Source organism: Cryptomeria japonica, chromosome 5, assembly GCF_030272615.1.
Source record: "Cryptomeria japonica chromosome 5, Sugi_1.0, whole genome shotgun sequence".
In the NCBI taxonomy this organism is placed as follows: domain Eukaryota; kingdom Viridiplantae; phylum Streptophyta; class Pinopsida; order Cupressales; family Cupressaceae; genus Cryptomeria; species Cryptomeria japonica.
In genome coordinates, this window is record NC_081409.1 from 541,259,710 (window position 1) to 541,277,039 (window position 17,330).

The following is a 17,330-nucleotide window of genomic DNA, read 5'->3' on the forward strand; positions in this document are numbered from 1 at the left end:
TCATATTGACACACACACACACACACACACACACACACACACACACACACAAATATATATATATACACTAGCACATGCCAAACCGCAAAAAAACAATGCAAACCTTGAAGGTTTTCAACAAAATCCCCAAAATTCGCCCTCAACAATGAGTCATCAACAATCAAGCCTTCAAAAATCAGACACCCTTCAACAATGAGCCAAAATATACACAGCCTGCAAAACCCATATATATATATATATATATGAAGCAATACACACACACACACACACACACACGCGCGCGCGCGTGCGCGCGCGTCGACGATTGTTTATTTTTTTCTGGCTTTTAATGTGCATGTATAAGAACGAGCATTTCATCTTTAATAACTCTGATCACTATGGAAAACTGACACATATAATTATGGAAATATACATACCTTTAAAATCTTGTAGATCTTCTTCACTCCGCCAAACCACAAACAGGGAACCTTGGTATCCTGACATGACCATGCTGCAAAATGATGTCTAATTTTCACAGACAGAACACAAAATGACACAGGAAATAATTTTTTTTTTATTGAATGTCTTAGGGTTTCAAATTACAGCAGCCGCCTAAGCCTCCACCCAATACATTGTCCTCTTGACACCTCCTGAGGGCACACTCACAACCACCTCTACGATACAAAAATGATATAAAAAATTACAATCAAAAACACAGATATGACGAAGGAATAATAAAACTATCGTTATCTGTTAGGGTTTGAATTTACTGATGCCGCCATAACCCTACACAACAATCTTGAATCATACCACCCACCCGTGCACTACGTTACCTCCTCCCTGCACATGAAAAAACCCGCATGTTAACAGGCGATAACAATATACCCAGACAACTTGCGTTATTCATGCGGCCGACTTTTGTACTTCCCTTCAGAGCCACATATATTTTGACAATGCATACCTATAACTCCAATGGAAGCGCAACTCCTTTTCTCAATCATTCAATCGGGGACATTGGGATGCCATGATCCACATGAATTTACACCATCAAATATTTTGTTTTGCCTCCACCACTGCATTTTGCATCCAGCTCCCGTACGAAATAAATTTTCAATTTTCGTGAAATAGAGTTTTCATTCAAAATTAAAAAAAAATAAAATTGAAAACTGTGCCCATAACACGTGACCACCGATGTTAGTCGACTCATTGATGCCATAAAGCAGGTTACCCAAAAAATGTAGCCGCGTGGCCATTTAAAAAAAATAAATTCAAAACTAGCGGTCACCAAAAATGTAAACCGCATGGCCGACGGTATGTTAACCGCCTCGCCTGATGTAACCGTTGCATCGCTGTGATATTGGCTAGGAAAATGTTAACCGTGAGCAAGCTTTTCCATCAAACGCAAAAAGGCAACATCATCCACGTCATCGCCATGACCAATACGTCCATGTCATCTGTGGGTCCTAGGCACGTTGGTCTCATGGACATTTCAAACATGAATGGTATGCCTTCCGCATCATGTAGAGGTATGCTATTTTGGAACCAGAATAGCTACAACCTTCTCTGATAGTCTCAAATGAGGCAAAATGAATATGCATACTTTGAAAATACATAGACCTTGGAAATGTATGATAAATCCTAAAAATATTTTCATGAAACCATAGAAAACTTCACAGAAACTCATGAGCATGCTAATTGTTGTACCATGCTTTTTGAAACAATAGTATTGGCTTTTGATGAGGATTTTAAAGAGGGTTTTGAAAAAAAAATTCCTTTGAGCTCACTATCATAGGAAAGTTCCATTATTGACCTTCATATTTAGGGAGTGGCTTTTGATGAGGATTTTAAAGAGGGTTTTGACAAAAAAAAATTCCTTTGAGCTCACTGTCACAGGAAAGTTCCATATTGACCTTCATATTTAGGGAGACTTATGAGTATCTTTTGACTATCGTTTGGAACTCCAAGCTCCTTGCATTGCGCAGACGTATAAGGAAAGTTCCATTATTGACCTTCATATGTAGGGAGAATTATGAGTATCTTTTGACTATCGTTTGGAACTCCAAGCTCCTTGCATTGTGCAGACATATAAGTATTACATTGAGATTTTCTAAGATTTTGCAAGATAAAGTGGTACTCTTAGGATGGACACTACATTTTTGGTGAGTTGCAGATCTATCGAAAAAAATCCCCCTCCAATTATGGTTAGCTCCAATTTTGGCACAGTCAAGTAGGATGCTAGCAAATGTTGTGGAATTTGACTTTACACCTGCCAATTACATTTTCTTGAAAGTTCTAAAGCCTTTTCAATAAATCCATTATGTGCATATCATCCAACCATGGACCACATTTCTTTCAGGCATTTTGTCAAACAGTTCGTGTGCCTTGTCCGTGTGAGTTGAATATGCTTCCACATTTTTCATACGTGTCTACCAGAGCATTTCCAAGCCCTCCTTACATTTTCCTTTGATGAATGTCCATACCCTGTTCCAAAGCTCCCATTTTTGTACAGGCAGGGAGTATGTTGGCTTTCGCTTTACCCTGCTAATTGCATTTCCTTGAAAGTCTCTAACACCTTTCCAACAAATCCATTTTGTACACAACCTCTGATCATAGCAGTTTGTGAGAACACATTTCCAACAAATCTATTGTATGCATACCCTGCAGTTATTGGAACCGCGAGAGGGTGGAGAGATGTAGGCGTGCAGGGCAAAGGAGGAGATGAAATTAAAGGATAGTCCAGGGCGCTGAGATTAATAAACCATCCTAGAACCCTATGAAAAGCACAAAAAAAGTCCCTCAAAATGCATTTAAAGGCCATTGCTCTATCTCCAGGCAATGTCTACTCAGCCCCTAGGATGCACTAGCATGCAAGTATGTAGTTAGATATATATGTAACATGTAATGTATGGGTAACATGTATTGTATGCATAGGATGTGGTAGATGTTGCCATACAATTATATGTATGTATAACATTTAATGTATATATAATATATAATGTATGCATAAGATGCGAGTGCATCCTAAGGGCTGGGTAGATGGTGCCCTATCTCCATAGGAGTTTGTCCGAATATGCAAAGCAGACAGACAATGGAGAATGCAAATAGAAGATTGTAGAGAAATACACACAAGTACATATTCAATGACACCAGATAACATTTAATATAATTACTGCATTCTAGATCACAACTTGTACTCTCTCACAATATACATTCGATATGGCGAACCACTTTAAATAATACTCGAGATAAATAAATTCCCTTTTAAAAATAAATAATTTAATAATTATCTAGCTACACCAGCCAACAACAAAATAGATAAATAATAATTTAAAATTATGTAAAATATGTTTCTAAATTGTAAATCTAGAAATGAGAAAAACATATATAATAATTCAACCTGATTGACTAGCACAAAAAAATTGCATTAAAATGAATGCAATAGATAACAGCTATAGAGTCATTTTTAGTTCTTTCATACTAATTTGTATTAAACTTTATATTTGAAAAACTAACCCTCCTTCTCCTAAGTTCTCTTTTACATGCTCCTGATAAATGTTTCATAAGTGTTGCAACATTATTGATGGCCATTATTTTGATGCATTGGATATTTTGATTTAATTGTCATTGGAATATGCCTGTATAACCGTAGATTTGCTCTTAGAAATTGCAAAGTACGAATTGCAACAGGTTACTTTCTTTTCATCAACAATTGTATAAAATTTCATTTTGTAACTTGACTTATAAAGTATTTCAAACGCTAATTGTTTCTCTGATCTTTTAGGTTGATTCTTTGTCTTTGCAAACATCATTGTTCATGGACTATTGTACACACTACTCCAAAAATATTGTGTAATATTCATTATCACAATCTGTCATTTGACATTTGACAAGAGGACTGGGAATGCTATATGTATTTTTTCTTTCCACAAACACTCCAACTATGTTTGTAGGAATTCATTTGCTATTGCTTTTAAGCCCATCATTTATTCATTATCAATTTATCATTTATTCATTTACTATGATTTTTAAGCCCATCATTTGTTATTGCTATTCTTCTCCAACATTTATCTATGCTCATTAAAGTGTTAATTCCAACCCAAGGTTTGACCTAGGCAAACCCCTATCAACACAACATGTTTCTTCTCTTGTGTGTTTAGGTGGTAGGATCTGGAGACAATACATATATATCTAAGAAGAGGAGACAAAGGTACACACGACCTAATTTTGAAGAACCAATAAACCTTGGACACTAGCAATCAGCGAACAATGTTTGACACTTTTCCGACAAATTTTCAAGGGGGTACTTAGAGCGACATCCTAATCCCAAAAGCACATCATTTTTCAACATCTGATAGTCTTAGACAAGGAAGCCTAACATCACTGACCCACATTTCTACGTCCATATTTTAGTCATAGGTTCCTATATGCTTCCCCTTTCCAGATCTATACTTCATGTCTGCATATTTGTTCTAAAAGTACATGTATGTGCTATTTTGTGTCAATTTCACACCATCAACCCCAATTATCACATTCAGTTGTTCATTTCAACTCAAACAAAAAGAGAGAGTGGAATTCAATCCATTTTTTGACCTTTCATTCACATATTTGAGGTTGAACCTATTGATCTCATTCTCCCCTTTTAATGTATCTTGGTTGGAGAAAAGCTTGATTCCTTGTTTACATAGGTAAACCAGTGAGCCATCTTATTTCCACTAGCATACAATATCAATTCAATCATTCCTTTCTTGTATTAATTAATATTTTCTAATTTAATCCACCCAACCTTATCCCAAATATGAGCTTACTCAATTCTAACATCTAAACTTTAATAAATAAATAAAACATCCCATCCAACCATCCACTCCAACCACAATATATCCTCAATCCCCTCTAGTATCATTCTTCTATCATCCTACTGCCTCTAATCCAAAATCCAACATTCTTCTATCCTTCATTATAAATCTATCTTTTATCCATATAAAATCCAACTTCATCTCCATCCTTTTAGTTTATCACCATTGCCATGGGATTTAGCCCCTTTGTAGTATTTTACTTAAGCAAATCAAGTCTATCATGCTTTAATGCTTGTACAGGTGATTCTTTTATGTTTTATCACCTACATCCATCATCCCATTCTAAATGTCAATCCTCATCTAAAACCAATTTTAAATTTTTTTCTTCAAAATACTATCCTACAATCAAATACAACATCTTCATCTTATATCCTCATCTGGTCTATTCATGATCAAACCATTGTTCTAATTAAAATTAAATCCAATTTTATCTAAATCTCAATCAACCATGTATCCATCCCAAGTCTTCTAATACATGTCTAAATCCAAATCCCCATCCCAAATATAACCAATATTAATTTTATCATTTTACATCAACTGCATTCTAATTCACTCCCTAATCATATATATCCTTCATCCTATTTAATTCGATGGATGAAAATGGGATTGGGTAGGCTAAGACCTAGTCCCACTCTCATTCATATAGTGGAATATGAAAGAGCCTAAGGAGGTGATTCACTTTGACTTCCTCTTGTAAAAGAGAGTCAAGAAATACCTTTAGGGTTTCTATTCCTTTGCTAATATGATAGGGAAATGAGTCAAATGTAAAGTAATGACAAGCTAAGCTAATGAAATGTATGAAACTAAGTTAACTGCAATAATAGATAGATGCAAAAATGAAACTAAGACACATATTACAAATCTAAGAATGGAATTTTGATGTGCACCTAATGCTAAAATCTAAGCCTAATTGAGTCAGACCAGGGTGCTAGGTGCTCTGGTCCCTATTACTATACTCAGCTGGAAACTAAGGATCTAAAAATTAAAGTTCTTGAGATCTGATTTGCCAAAACCTATCACAGAATGAGGTGGACCGGAGCGTTGGGTGCTCTGGTCCCAGAGGTATGGTCCTGATTCTAGATTTGGATCTGATTTAAGGCTAGAGGAGACAAGTAACTAGTGGACAAGAGTGCTAAGTGTCCTTGTCCTAGTGGAATAGGGAACAAGGCATCCTTATTCCCCTAGATTGGACCCATTTTAAAATATGTTGGTGCCCCGATTCCCACTAGTTAATCCTCGATACAGATATTTCAATATGACTGTTGGAGGTTGACCTAATTTATGAAGCACTTGAAGAACCTTATATAAGTGCATCCTTTTAATTAATTTTCATAATCCACACACATTATAAGCATCCATCAAGTATCATTTCATCCCAACATATCCTTCAAGCATTCCTTTAGATCTAAGCATTATGGAGCAACAAATTGCAACAACCTTAATGCAAGCATGTTTTCATGATTGATTCCTTTATGTCTTATTATGTCATGTTATTGTATTAATATGTGTGATCACATGCAAGGAGTATTGCATCAACACCATTATCAGCATCAACAAGTTTGAGGTGTAATCCAACATTTTACTTCGAATCTTTCCTTTTAGTTATTTCATTAAGGGTTAACTCCAAACTCAAGGTTTCACTTAGGCAAACCTCTATAAACCCAACACATTTTTCCCTCTTGTATTTGCAAGTGATAGGTTTTGAAGACAACAAACATAGATCTGAAAAGAGAAGACAAGCATACACAAGACCATATTTGGAAGGGACAAACACTGGGATAAGGTTGCCTAGCATCCTTGTTTGATGCTTTTTTGACGATATTTTAGGGGGATACTTAGAGTGACATCCTGATTTCAAAATTATTTATGTTGTTTGCATCTAATGATTTTGGGACAAGGATGCCTAGCATCTTTGTCCCAAATTTTCAAGCCTAGATTCCTCTTTGCTTCCCATTTCTAGATTTATGCTTCATGTTTGCATATCTTTTCTAAAACTGCCTGTACATGTTGATCCTTACCAATTTCACATCATTAACCCCATTTCTTGCATTCAATTCACATCATTTCAATAATCACCCTCAACTCAATCAAGGAGTATTGAATTATTGTTATGCTTAGCCCTTTCCTAATAAGTTTGAGGTTGAGCCTATTGAATTCATTCTCCCTCTAAATATAATTGTTGTGAAATAGGTTTGATTCATAGTTTGCATGCATAAACAAGTGAATCTTATTTCCACCCATTATAGTTTACCAATGCATTAGGACGGTTCCAATGTTCTCGGTGAAATTAGTTCTTAGTTTCAATGGGTTTTGACAGTAGTTTCTATTTATAGTAAGTGCTTCCATGGCACCAATATTTTTTGGATTTTTTTGGGTTTGTTCTCATTGGTCTTCAGAGAACACTACTTTTTATAGAAAATGCTTTCATGGTAGCAATATTTTTAGGATTTTTTGAGTTCTCTTTGCTCCTCGAAGAAGATTTCTATTTATAGTAAGTGGTGTCATGGCACCAATCTTTCTAGGTTTTTTTTGGGTTTGTTCTCTTTGGTTCTTAGAGAACACTACTATTTGTAGTATGTTCTTGTGTTGGCATCAATTATCATCTATCAGCTTTAGTTTATTTTGGCATGTTTGATTCTCTATTTTCAATGCCTTGGCATGTTTTTATAAGGTGATAAAAATTATTTTAAGATTTTCATTTAAGTGTTTAAAAAATATTTTTTTAATATTTAACAATATTTTATAAAGTATGTCTTAAAAATGGGACGCCTAGGTGGGAGACATAAGTGTTTTAAAATTAATTTGGAGGCCTTTGAACATAATTTATTATTAATATTCCAAAGATGTCCTTTTGAGTGGAATATTACTTCTTTTTTGTTAAAAAGTAAAAAAAGTATTTTTAAAAAGACAACCAAAAAAATTAAAAACACATTTTCAAAAAAATAGCGAAAGAAAAAGTGCTTTAAAAAAAAGTAGTAAAAAATGCAAAAACATTTTTTTCCAAATATAGCTCTGAAAACTTATAAAAGAAGGATTGGGACTCTAACTTGCATTATTTTGCTTGTCCACACATAATAAGATATTGTTGGAATGAATTTGGAGAGTTCTTGGATTGTTGAGGATGAAAAGCCTCTTCAATTAGTCTGCTTTTGGTGGTGAAAGATCCATCCTAGTTGGTTGTTGATTTTCATTTATTTTTTAGAGTTTGGCTCAAATTTTGGTGATAAAAGTATGGTGAGAATGAAGATTTATGAAGTGTTTTATTTTGGGTATTCAATTTTTAATGTGATTAATATTTTTTTAAAGTTTTGTTTGAGTTTAAAAGGTTTGGATACATTTTCTAGTGCTAGGTGTACTATTCAAGCTACACAACAAAGTACCTTTTTATTCATACCCCAAGAAAGGATCATTTCTTGCTTAGGCAAAAGTCGTGGTTGTCTGGTGACGTGTATCTACACCGATGATTCCTTTGAGATAGGCTCTTAAGTGAATCATCGTTACATGGGTAGACACTAGGTTCCACTGAAGTTTCCCCACTAAGAGCCAAATTCTTTTAGCTACCAAAAATCCTTCTATTTGTTGGTGCAAGAGGTCAAACCTCTGAAATCATCCCACAATCTCCCATTTCAGAATTGAGATAGAAAATTCCTCAAGATCTTTGAATCTTTGTGAATTCAAATTTTGGCGTACCCGAGAAGTGTGTGTCATGGTGGGGGATCTAGTGTCACCAAACTTCTATGCTATCCAATTTGAATAAGTCCAGCATGACTTTGATTTATCTGCAGTGGGAACCCAGTAAATATTGTCCTTGCCAAACCTTAGGATTGTAATTGAACGTGCTTTTTATTTCATGCAACAAGTCAAATATCCATTTTGTCTTTTGTGTTTGTTAACATATCAAAGACAATCATTTCAAAAAAAAAATCACATTAAAGCAAAGATTCAGATTAAAGCAAGATAACAACAACCTTGGTCACTAGAATTCAAACAAAGATTTTCCAAAGTCAAAATTTATCTCAAAATGATCCAAGTTATCATCCAACATTCAAAAATAATTTGAACATGTCTTATCAAACATTTGGACTCCTTGGTTTCAAAATTCATGTCATTTTAGGCTAGCTTTTGAATAGTCCAAACTTAGGTCTTAGGACATATTCACTCCTTTTTAGAGTAGTCCATTGCATTATCATTATCCCTTTTGCATCTAGGTTTCAAAGTTATTTTGATAGTTCTTGATCATTCATTTTCCTTGCATTATCCTTGGTTTATATTATTCACTTGCACTTGCATTTAGTCTCCAAAATCAGATTTTACAAACTTCAAGAATCAAATCTTTAGATCATACCCTAAGTTATCATTAGGAGTCTTGACCTTGTCCAAAAATTTGTCCTTCTATCAACATCATCATGTCAAACCTAGCTTAGCATCCAAGAAATAGGTGAGACATTTTCCTTTTGTACTTTTTAAGGTCTAGATTTCATTTCAATTTCTAAAGGTTACATCTTTAGGTTTCCATTCCTAAAAGTTTGTCCAAATCTTCAAAAATAACAAAAACATAGCTTGCATTATCATCCTTTAGGGTTGCATAGTTGCATTTCATTCAAACTATCAAGGATTCCAAAGAAATCAAAGCATCGTCCCACTTTCATAACCAAACATCCTTGATCTTAGTCCAAAATAAATAAGATGACTTGCCATTATTGGTATTATAGAGAAGGTGACCCTCAAATTGAAAGACCATCATCTTCATATCATTCTTTCAACTTTCATAAAACCATGTCATCACAATTGAATAATAAATCATGTCAATCCAATCTATACATGTCCCAAAACTTGGGTCAAACTTATCATATCAAAACAAACGCCCAATTACGAAAGCTAGAAAGAAAACTAGCTCGAGAAACAAAGATCTAAGAACAAAAAGTAAAAAATAGTGAAACGATTAGATCCCAAATGTCCAAACTATTTCAAAAATTTAAAGGTCCAAACCCAAACTTTGAGCTAGTTGATGTACAAGCTCTCATCATACAATTAGACATACTAGCTCTCATCTCATAAATAGACACGATGAAATAATTTCAAACAATAATCACAAACTTTAACCAAGTCCCAAATCAAACCTCGTTCGACCAAATCCCATGTCAAACCTCATTTGATCAAACTCTGTTCAATCAAATCTTGAATCAAAACTTATTCAATATGACATAATCACAGGTCAACCTAACACAACAACAAGGTTTTCATCTGAATCTTAATGTGGTTTGCCAAGCATGCAACCAGAATGTGGTATAATTCAGCTAGGACCACCACCAAATCATGAACCAATTTTTGATCCAATACAACAATATGTTGAACCAACCACACAATATCAAAAATTGGTTCAACCAACTATAGAGTATCAACAACAAACTTAGTCAATAAATTAGTATCAGCAACTACAACCAGAAATTCAAAAACAAGTCGCAACTCACATTAAACCAAATTTAAAACATGTTAAACCAAATTGACCAAATTGAAAAATAAATCCAAAGTCAAAATTCAACAATGCCAAATGCCTCTCCAAAGAAAGATATCTCTCTAAGACATCTCCTAAAGAGCACCCTAGGCAATTCTTCGAAGAAAGATCAAAATTGTGCACCAATGTCTAGTAATGGTTCATCCCCTCATAAGAAAATTGATTTTCCGATGGCCTCTATTCATAAACCTTTTGAAGCTTTGCAAGAACCTTCCATATCATCCTCATAAAATGATACACACAAGGATAAAATCCCTTAAGGGCTAACTACAATATATTTCCAATCTAATCCAATTCATGATGCAAGTCCCAGCATGCTTTAGAAATGCTAGACCCAATACCACCATGTGCTTTATTTCCTATCAAACCTATTTTAGAGGATCCCATTCAAAGTCCATCTCCCTCATGTCAAAGTATTGATTCCTTCCCAGAATCCCCCACACACATTCAAAATCATGCCCTGTGTCAAGAGGATAATTTAGAGGATGAAGGAATGAGTCCTAAAACAAATCAAGATCAAGATCAAGATCCTGAAACCTTGTCATTCCATTCAATTGTTGACAAGGATCCCATCTTCCTAGTCACTCATAATGAGCCCCTTATTCCTATCCATTATATCCAAGAAGACAACACCTTTTCAAGTCCCATTGGCATTCCACTCCCTGAGAAAGGTCAAGATATTCCTTCCATTATTCCTAATGATCCCATTGAAATTCAAGAGCAGAGCACTTTTAAAGAGGAATCCAATGATCTTCCTCCTTGTCAAGATCAAAGTATCCTTTCAAATTCATGTCCACCACAAGACCTTGTCATCCCTTTAAATCCTTCATAATATTTATTTGTTCCTTTATCTCCATGTCCTAATCCTCCATATACACTCCAAGATCTCAATTATTTTGATGATCCTATTATTCCTCCCATTCCATCTCATGAAGAGCCTATAATTGATCTTGATCCCCCACATGATCCTAATCCCCCTTATTATTCTAACATTTTGGTACACGATGTTCACGAATCCCATACATGCACAATGGGTTCCTCCACTTTGGTCTAGTTTTATCCACTTCATGATGCCATCATTTCTTTCATATCATATCCACCTCATAATGGGCTCACATCTTCTTCTCAAAGCAAAGAGTATGCTATAGGTGAAAATGTTTACAAAGGAAAAGGGGTAGACCTTGACAAGAAAGAACCCCTCCATATCAAACAAAATATTAATGGTCATGGCCTCGGTGGCATTCCTCAAGATGTTGGTATCCCTACCAAACCTAAATCCAAATATACACCTCCTCTTTCATCCCTTCCATCCATCTCAAGTCCTTATATCCCTTCATCCCCTATTCAAGATCAGCAAAGACACACATCTTCAAGCACCTTCCATCAATCCAAAAGACCTTTATATCATTCTTATCCAACCATACATTCCTTTCCCCCTCCAAGCAATTTGGATGCCAAGCATAAAAGTCATAAGTCCAACAATCCACATGTATTCAAGGATAAACATGTCCCATCTAATCCATATGTCAAAACAAATAAAAATATGATCCAAAAAGAAATTTCCAAAAGGCAACAAAGGACCGCTGAGCAAAAGAAAGGAAATTCAAAATCTATATGGGTTCCTAAGGAACTTGTACAAGCAATGCATTACAAGGAACCACAAGAGCGTGAAAAATAAAAAAACAATGTGGATTCCCAAGAAGCTCATAGAAGCACAAAAAAAAGCATCCAAAATTTCTATTCCTCCATACAAACCTCTCAAATATATTCCTCCATCACTTCCTTCATCCATTTTGGGTTCTTATGTCCCAAAAAATCCCTAGCTATTCCTCCATCCAAATCTCAAAATCTGAGATCCACTTTTTCTCCATTAGTCCATCACCCCTCAAGGTGTGTGCCAATAGTGATCTTAATAGCATTTCCATCCACTCAAGCATGATTCTTCTAATACCCTATCCATTATCCAATGCATATTTTCCATCCTTTCGTCCCTCTGATCCAATCTTTTGCATAAATCCTTACCATAGTCCCATCTCATTTCCATGTCATTATCTTGCCAACGTCTTTGAGCATACCTTTATAACCATGGTCTGTTGCAGCACAAATTTCAAAGGTACTATCCAAATAATAGGATGCTTGAGTCCTTCCATCCCCTATCATGTGTTCATTTTCTACTAAAAAAGTTTTAAAAAAAAAGAAAAAAAAATTGTCACCTTGATGAAAACCTGGTAACAGGCATCTTGCGTGACCAAAAAAAAAGGAAAGAAAAAATAGTAAAGAAAAATGATTCGTCCACTGGTGAAATCTTGGCAAACAAGCACCTTGGGCAAGTACCATGATGAAAACCTAACAAACACGCGCCTTGGGCAAGTACCATGATGAAAACCTGGCAAAGAAGCATCATGTGTAATCCTTCATCTTCTTGCATTCCACACTTGAGGGTAGGTTTTATTTATGCTATCCTATCGTCTATCATATTCTACTAGCCTTCATTATCCTATCATCTTTCATATCCTAACATCCTTCATTATCCTTCATCCCTCGTATCCATTATCATATGTATGTCCATATTCCCTTTTCCACCTTTGATCTTGACAAGACTGAGGATATTCTTGAATGTCATGGATCTTGTTTGCAACTTTCAGTCTATCAAAACTTTTGGTCTTTATCCATTACTTATTACAACCTTCTATCGCTATCCCTTACCCTGTCACAACCTTCGGTCCATATGCAGGGATAACTTTAAGAAACCACCCCCTGGGCAAAAGTGTAAAATCCTAGCGAATCAAATTAGTTTTTGGGGGAAATTTTCATATTGATGGCGAAATTTTTTTTCAAAGTAGGAAAAAAAAATATTTTGTATTGCCAATTTTTTCCTAGGGTACAAAAATTACATAAAATTTTGGTGAATAATACCTTGTTATTTGAAGAAAATATATATTCTAGGAGGCAAATATTTTTCGTTTAAAGGAACAAATATATAATTGTATGGGCGGAAATTTTTAGTCCGAAGGAAACATTATTTAAGCGTATTGGCGATTTTTATCCACCGCTTGAAAATTGTTTAATTTGTTTGGCCAATATTTTGTTATTTATGAAAAAATATATATTTTATTGGCGATTTCATGAATTCATTGCCATTAATAGACAAGACACATGATACATCACATCACATCAGTACATCACATTGATTCCAGACTCTGCATGATGTATCGATAAGCGCAACCTCTTTGACACGTACCTAAAATCCATCAATGATTTTAAACTGTTTGATGATCGTAGATCAATGGCTGAAGTTTTATTTCGGTCTAAGTTTCTGAAGAGAACGTAGCTTAGCAGAAAGTGCCCGGAATGGAATTGGATTCAATAAACACGTATCAAATGTCTTGGTCAATAATGTTGGTCATTTAATATATGTCTAGTCACTAACTACAATCCACTCTGTCCCCACAACTTCCAATGTGGTACTTGGTACTAGTTTATAGATGTTTCCAATTTGGTACTAGTTTATAGCTGTTTCCAATTTGGTACCCGTGTATTTATGGGAAAGATTTGCAGAGATATATGAAAGATTTAAAAAAATTTAAAGCAATTAATACAGTTAGAGAAGGTATTATTACAATCAAGAGCTTCAACTATTTATATACGATCTCTGCTTCTTTCATCTTCAATTAGCCTTTGGTAGATAAATTGTTGGAGCTCACGGTATTTAAATTCTGCCTCTAGTTTAGGTCTATAAGCTTAGACTGTTTAATTTGGTAATCTGATTTCTCAAGATGGACACTCCCATCCGCTTGAGAAGCATTTCTATGGAGGACCAGAGGGCCCTTTTGGGATCCGTTAGATCCAACCCTCCAATTAGTCTGCAAGGAGGTTGGGATGTTCACTAATGAGGCTATGAGGATGGTGTTGGGCAGAGACTTTTTGTGTAACGAAAATAGATATCGTGTTAACACGGACGTTACGTCCTAATTCTTGGTGTCTCTTTTGGACCTCAGAGGAGACAAGGTAGATATGTTGATGTTGTTAAGGAAGGTGTTTAAAGAAGACTTCCTTGGAGATGATGTTACTATTGTCATCTTTGCAGAAGTAGGGGTGGGGATCCCTTGGGCGAATGAATTAACCAAGCTTCTCCTCTCTGACCAAATAGTGCCAGTGGCCAGGCAACCGTTTCTTTTGAACCTAAATGTGGAGTAGTTTACGTGTCATAGAAAATGGGCACGGATTGGTAGGGAATTTCTCTGGAAATGGTTCCTCCTAGACGACTTTCCAAACTATAGTTGGTTTGAAGAATTCTCTTAGCTTATAATGTCTGAAGAATTCTACATGGAGGGAGGGTGATATTCTTAGGGTAAACCATAATGTGTCCACTACTTGTGCCCTAGCCCCAACCCCCTAGTAGTTTTTTTTTTTTGGCTATGTCCTCATAACCTCACAGGCTCAATGGCTCACTCATTTTGGCTTTAAATTTTTTGAGGGACTCAAGTCTCACACATGTAAAAATTGTAAATTTTCGGAACATAAATATTAATGATAATTTTGCAAATTCCAGTTCATTTTAGTTTGCCTCTTATGGATATAAAAATGCTTTCTATTTCATTTTATTAATGATAATTTTGCAAATGTTTTTTGTCTATGAGCTATCTTATTTCATTATTTTGTTAAACAATGAAAATAAATTTAATACTGCGATCTTTTTTATGTAATGTTTCTTCCTCTATATTTAATATATATATATAAAACCCAGTTCATTCCATTAATTATTTGTACATTGATTATCGTTGAGTATAATTTTATAAATATATAAAAAAAAGATGTTTATCTCACGAAAAATAAGTGAATTAAAAGTCCAACTTACTTGTTGTTGAAGTTTTTAACTAGTGCATGTGTGGGTTGGTACATGCTATGATTTATAGTTATGATTTTATCATTATGAAGAAATTTGAGACATTTATGAATGGTAGATGGGATCACTTTCATGGAAGAGAACAAAGGATGTCCCAACTTCACACAAAATTGATCTGATGTAGGAATGATAGCAAAAATGACATCTAAGCACTTAGTACCAACCTTAACGGGAAGAATAATATAACCTATAGTAGGACAAGAGAACCCATCAAAGATCTTAACCACTAAATCAAATTTATCATATGTTACTTCATGAAATTGTAAAGTATAAAGATATTCTTAAGTTATTACATTCACCATACATTTTGGAGCAATGAGAAACCCTCGTGAGAGTATGTCTTTGATCTTTGCAGTGATATATATAGGGCCATCAGGTGTTTCAATAGTCTCACTAGGATCAAAGGTAATGCATATTGCATAGGTCCTTAGGAGGTGTAGGTTTATCAATAAGATTCACTACATTATTAGACTCAAGGCCAAGGTCATTAGAAGAAAATTCAAGATTCTCATATTCAATTAGAGAACATGATTAGACTCAATTAGATCAATGACTTAGGGTGGATTTCAGCCTGAATGTGGGAAGTAAGAACATTTGTGAGAACTTCGCCCAGAATTGAACATTTTACATTTAATTAACTATAATTAAGTCTATAAAGCTCTATTTCGGGCGGAAGTTGAAAAGGATTAAAAAGACTTCAAAAACAGTCTGGAAAAGTGACTTGATTTTGGTGACGTGTCTAAAAAATGGCAAAAGTCATGGGACCCACGACAACTAACAATAAATACCATCATTTGTTGGATGAGCACAGATCAACGACTTAGGGTGGATTTCGGCCCAAATGTGGGAAGTAAACACATTTGTGAGAACTTCCCTTGGAATTGAACATTTTACATTTAATTAACTATAATTAAGTCTATAAAGCTCTATTTCGGGTGGAAGTTGAAAATGATTAAAAAGACTTAAAAAATAGTCCGGAAAAGTGACTCGAGTGTGGTGACGTGCCCCAAAAATGGAAAAATTCATGGGACCCATGACAACTAACAACAGATACCATCATCCGTTAGATGAGCATAGATCAACGACTTAGGGTGGATTTCGACCCGAATGTGGGAAGTAAACACATTTGTGAGAACTTTGTCCAGAATTGAATGTTTTACATTTAATTAAATATAATTAAGTCTATAAAGCTCTATTTTGGGCGGAAGTTGAAAAGGATTAAAAAGACTTAAAAAACAGTCCGAAAAAGTGACTCGAGTGTGGTGATATGCTCGAAAAATGGCAAAAGTCATGGGACCCATGACAATTGATAACAGATACCATCGTCTGTTGGATGAGTACAGATCAATGACTTAGGGTGGATTTCGGCCCGAATGTGGGAAGTAGACACATTTGTGAGAATTTCTCCCAAAATTGAATGTTTTACATTTAATTAAATATAATTAAGTCTATAAAGCTCTATTTCGAGTGGAAGTTGAAGGATTAAAAAGACTTAAAAACAGTCCAAAAAAGTGACTCGAGTGTGGTGGTGTGCCCGAAAAAATGGCAAAAGTCATGGGACCCACGACAACTGACAACAAATACCATCGTCCGTTGGATGAGCATGGATCAACAACTTAGGGTGGATTTCAGCCTGAATGTGGGAAGTAAACACATTTCTAAGAACTTGACCCAAAATTGAACGTTTTATGTTTAATTATCTATAATTAAACTCTATTTCAGGAGGAAGTTGAAAAGGATTAAAAAAGACTTCAAAAATAGTCTGGAAAAGTGACTTGTCACTTGAGTCTGGTGACGTGTTCACTGTCCTCAAAATTTAGACTGAAGCAATGAATGTTTTGTCCTTCGGCGGTGAATATATATTAATAATAATTAATAAAATTACAAAAGGATTTTAGATATTTTCCCCTTTAGGTATTACTTTTGTACTTTTCAGTGTTTTCAAAATAAGTGACTCATAAATTATAACCGTAATTCATTTCATGGACAAACCAATAAATCGAGGGAGATTCAGAAATGACTACTAGATTGAGGAATGCAAGTTGCAACAGAGTCTGTCTCTGCCAATCTATTGAAA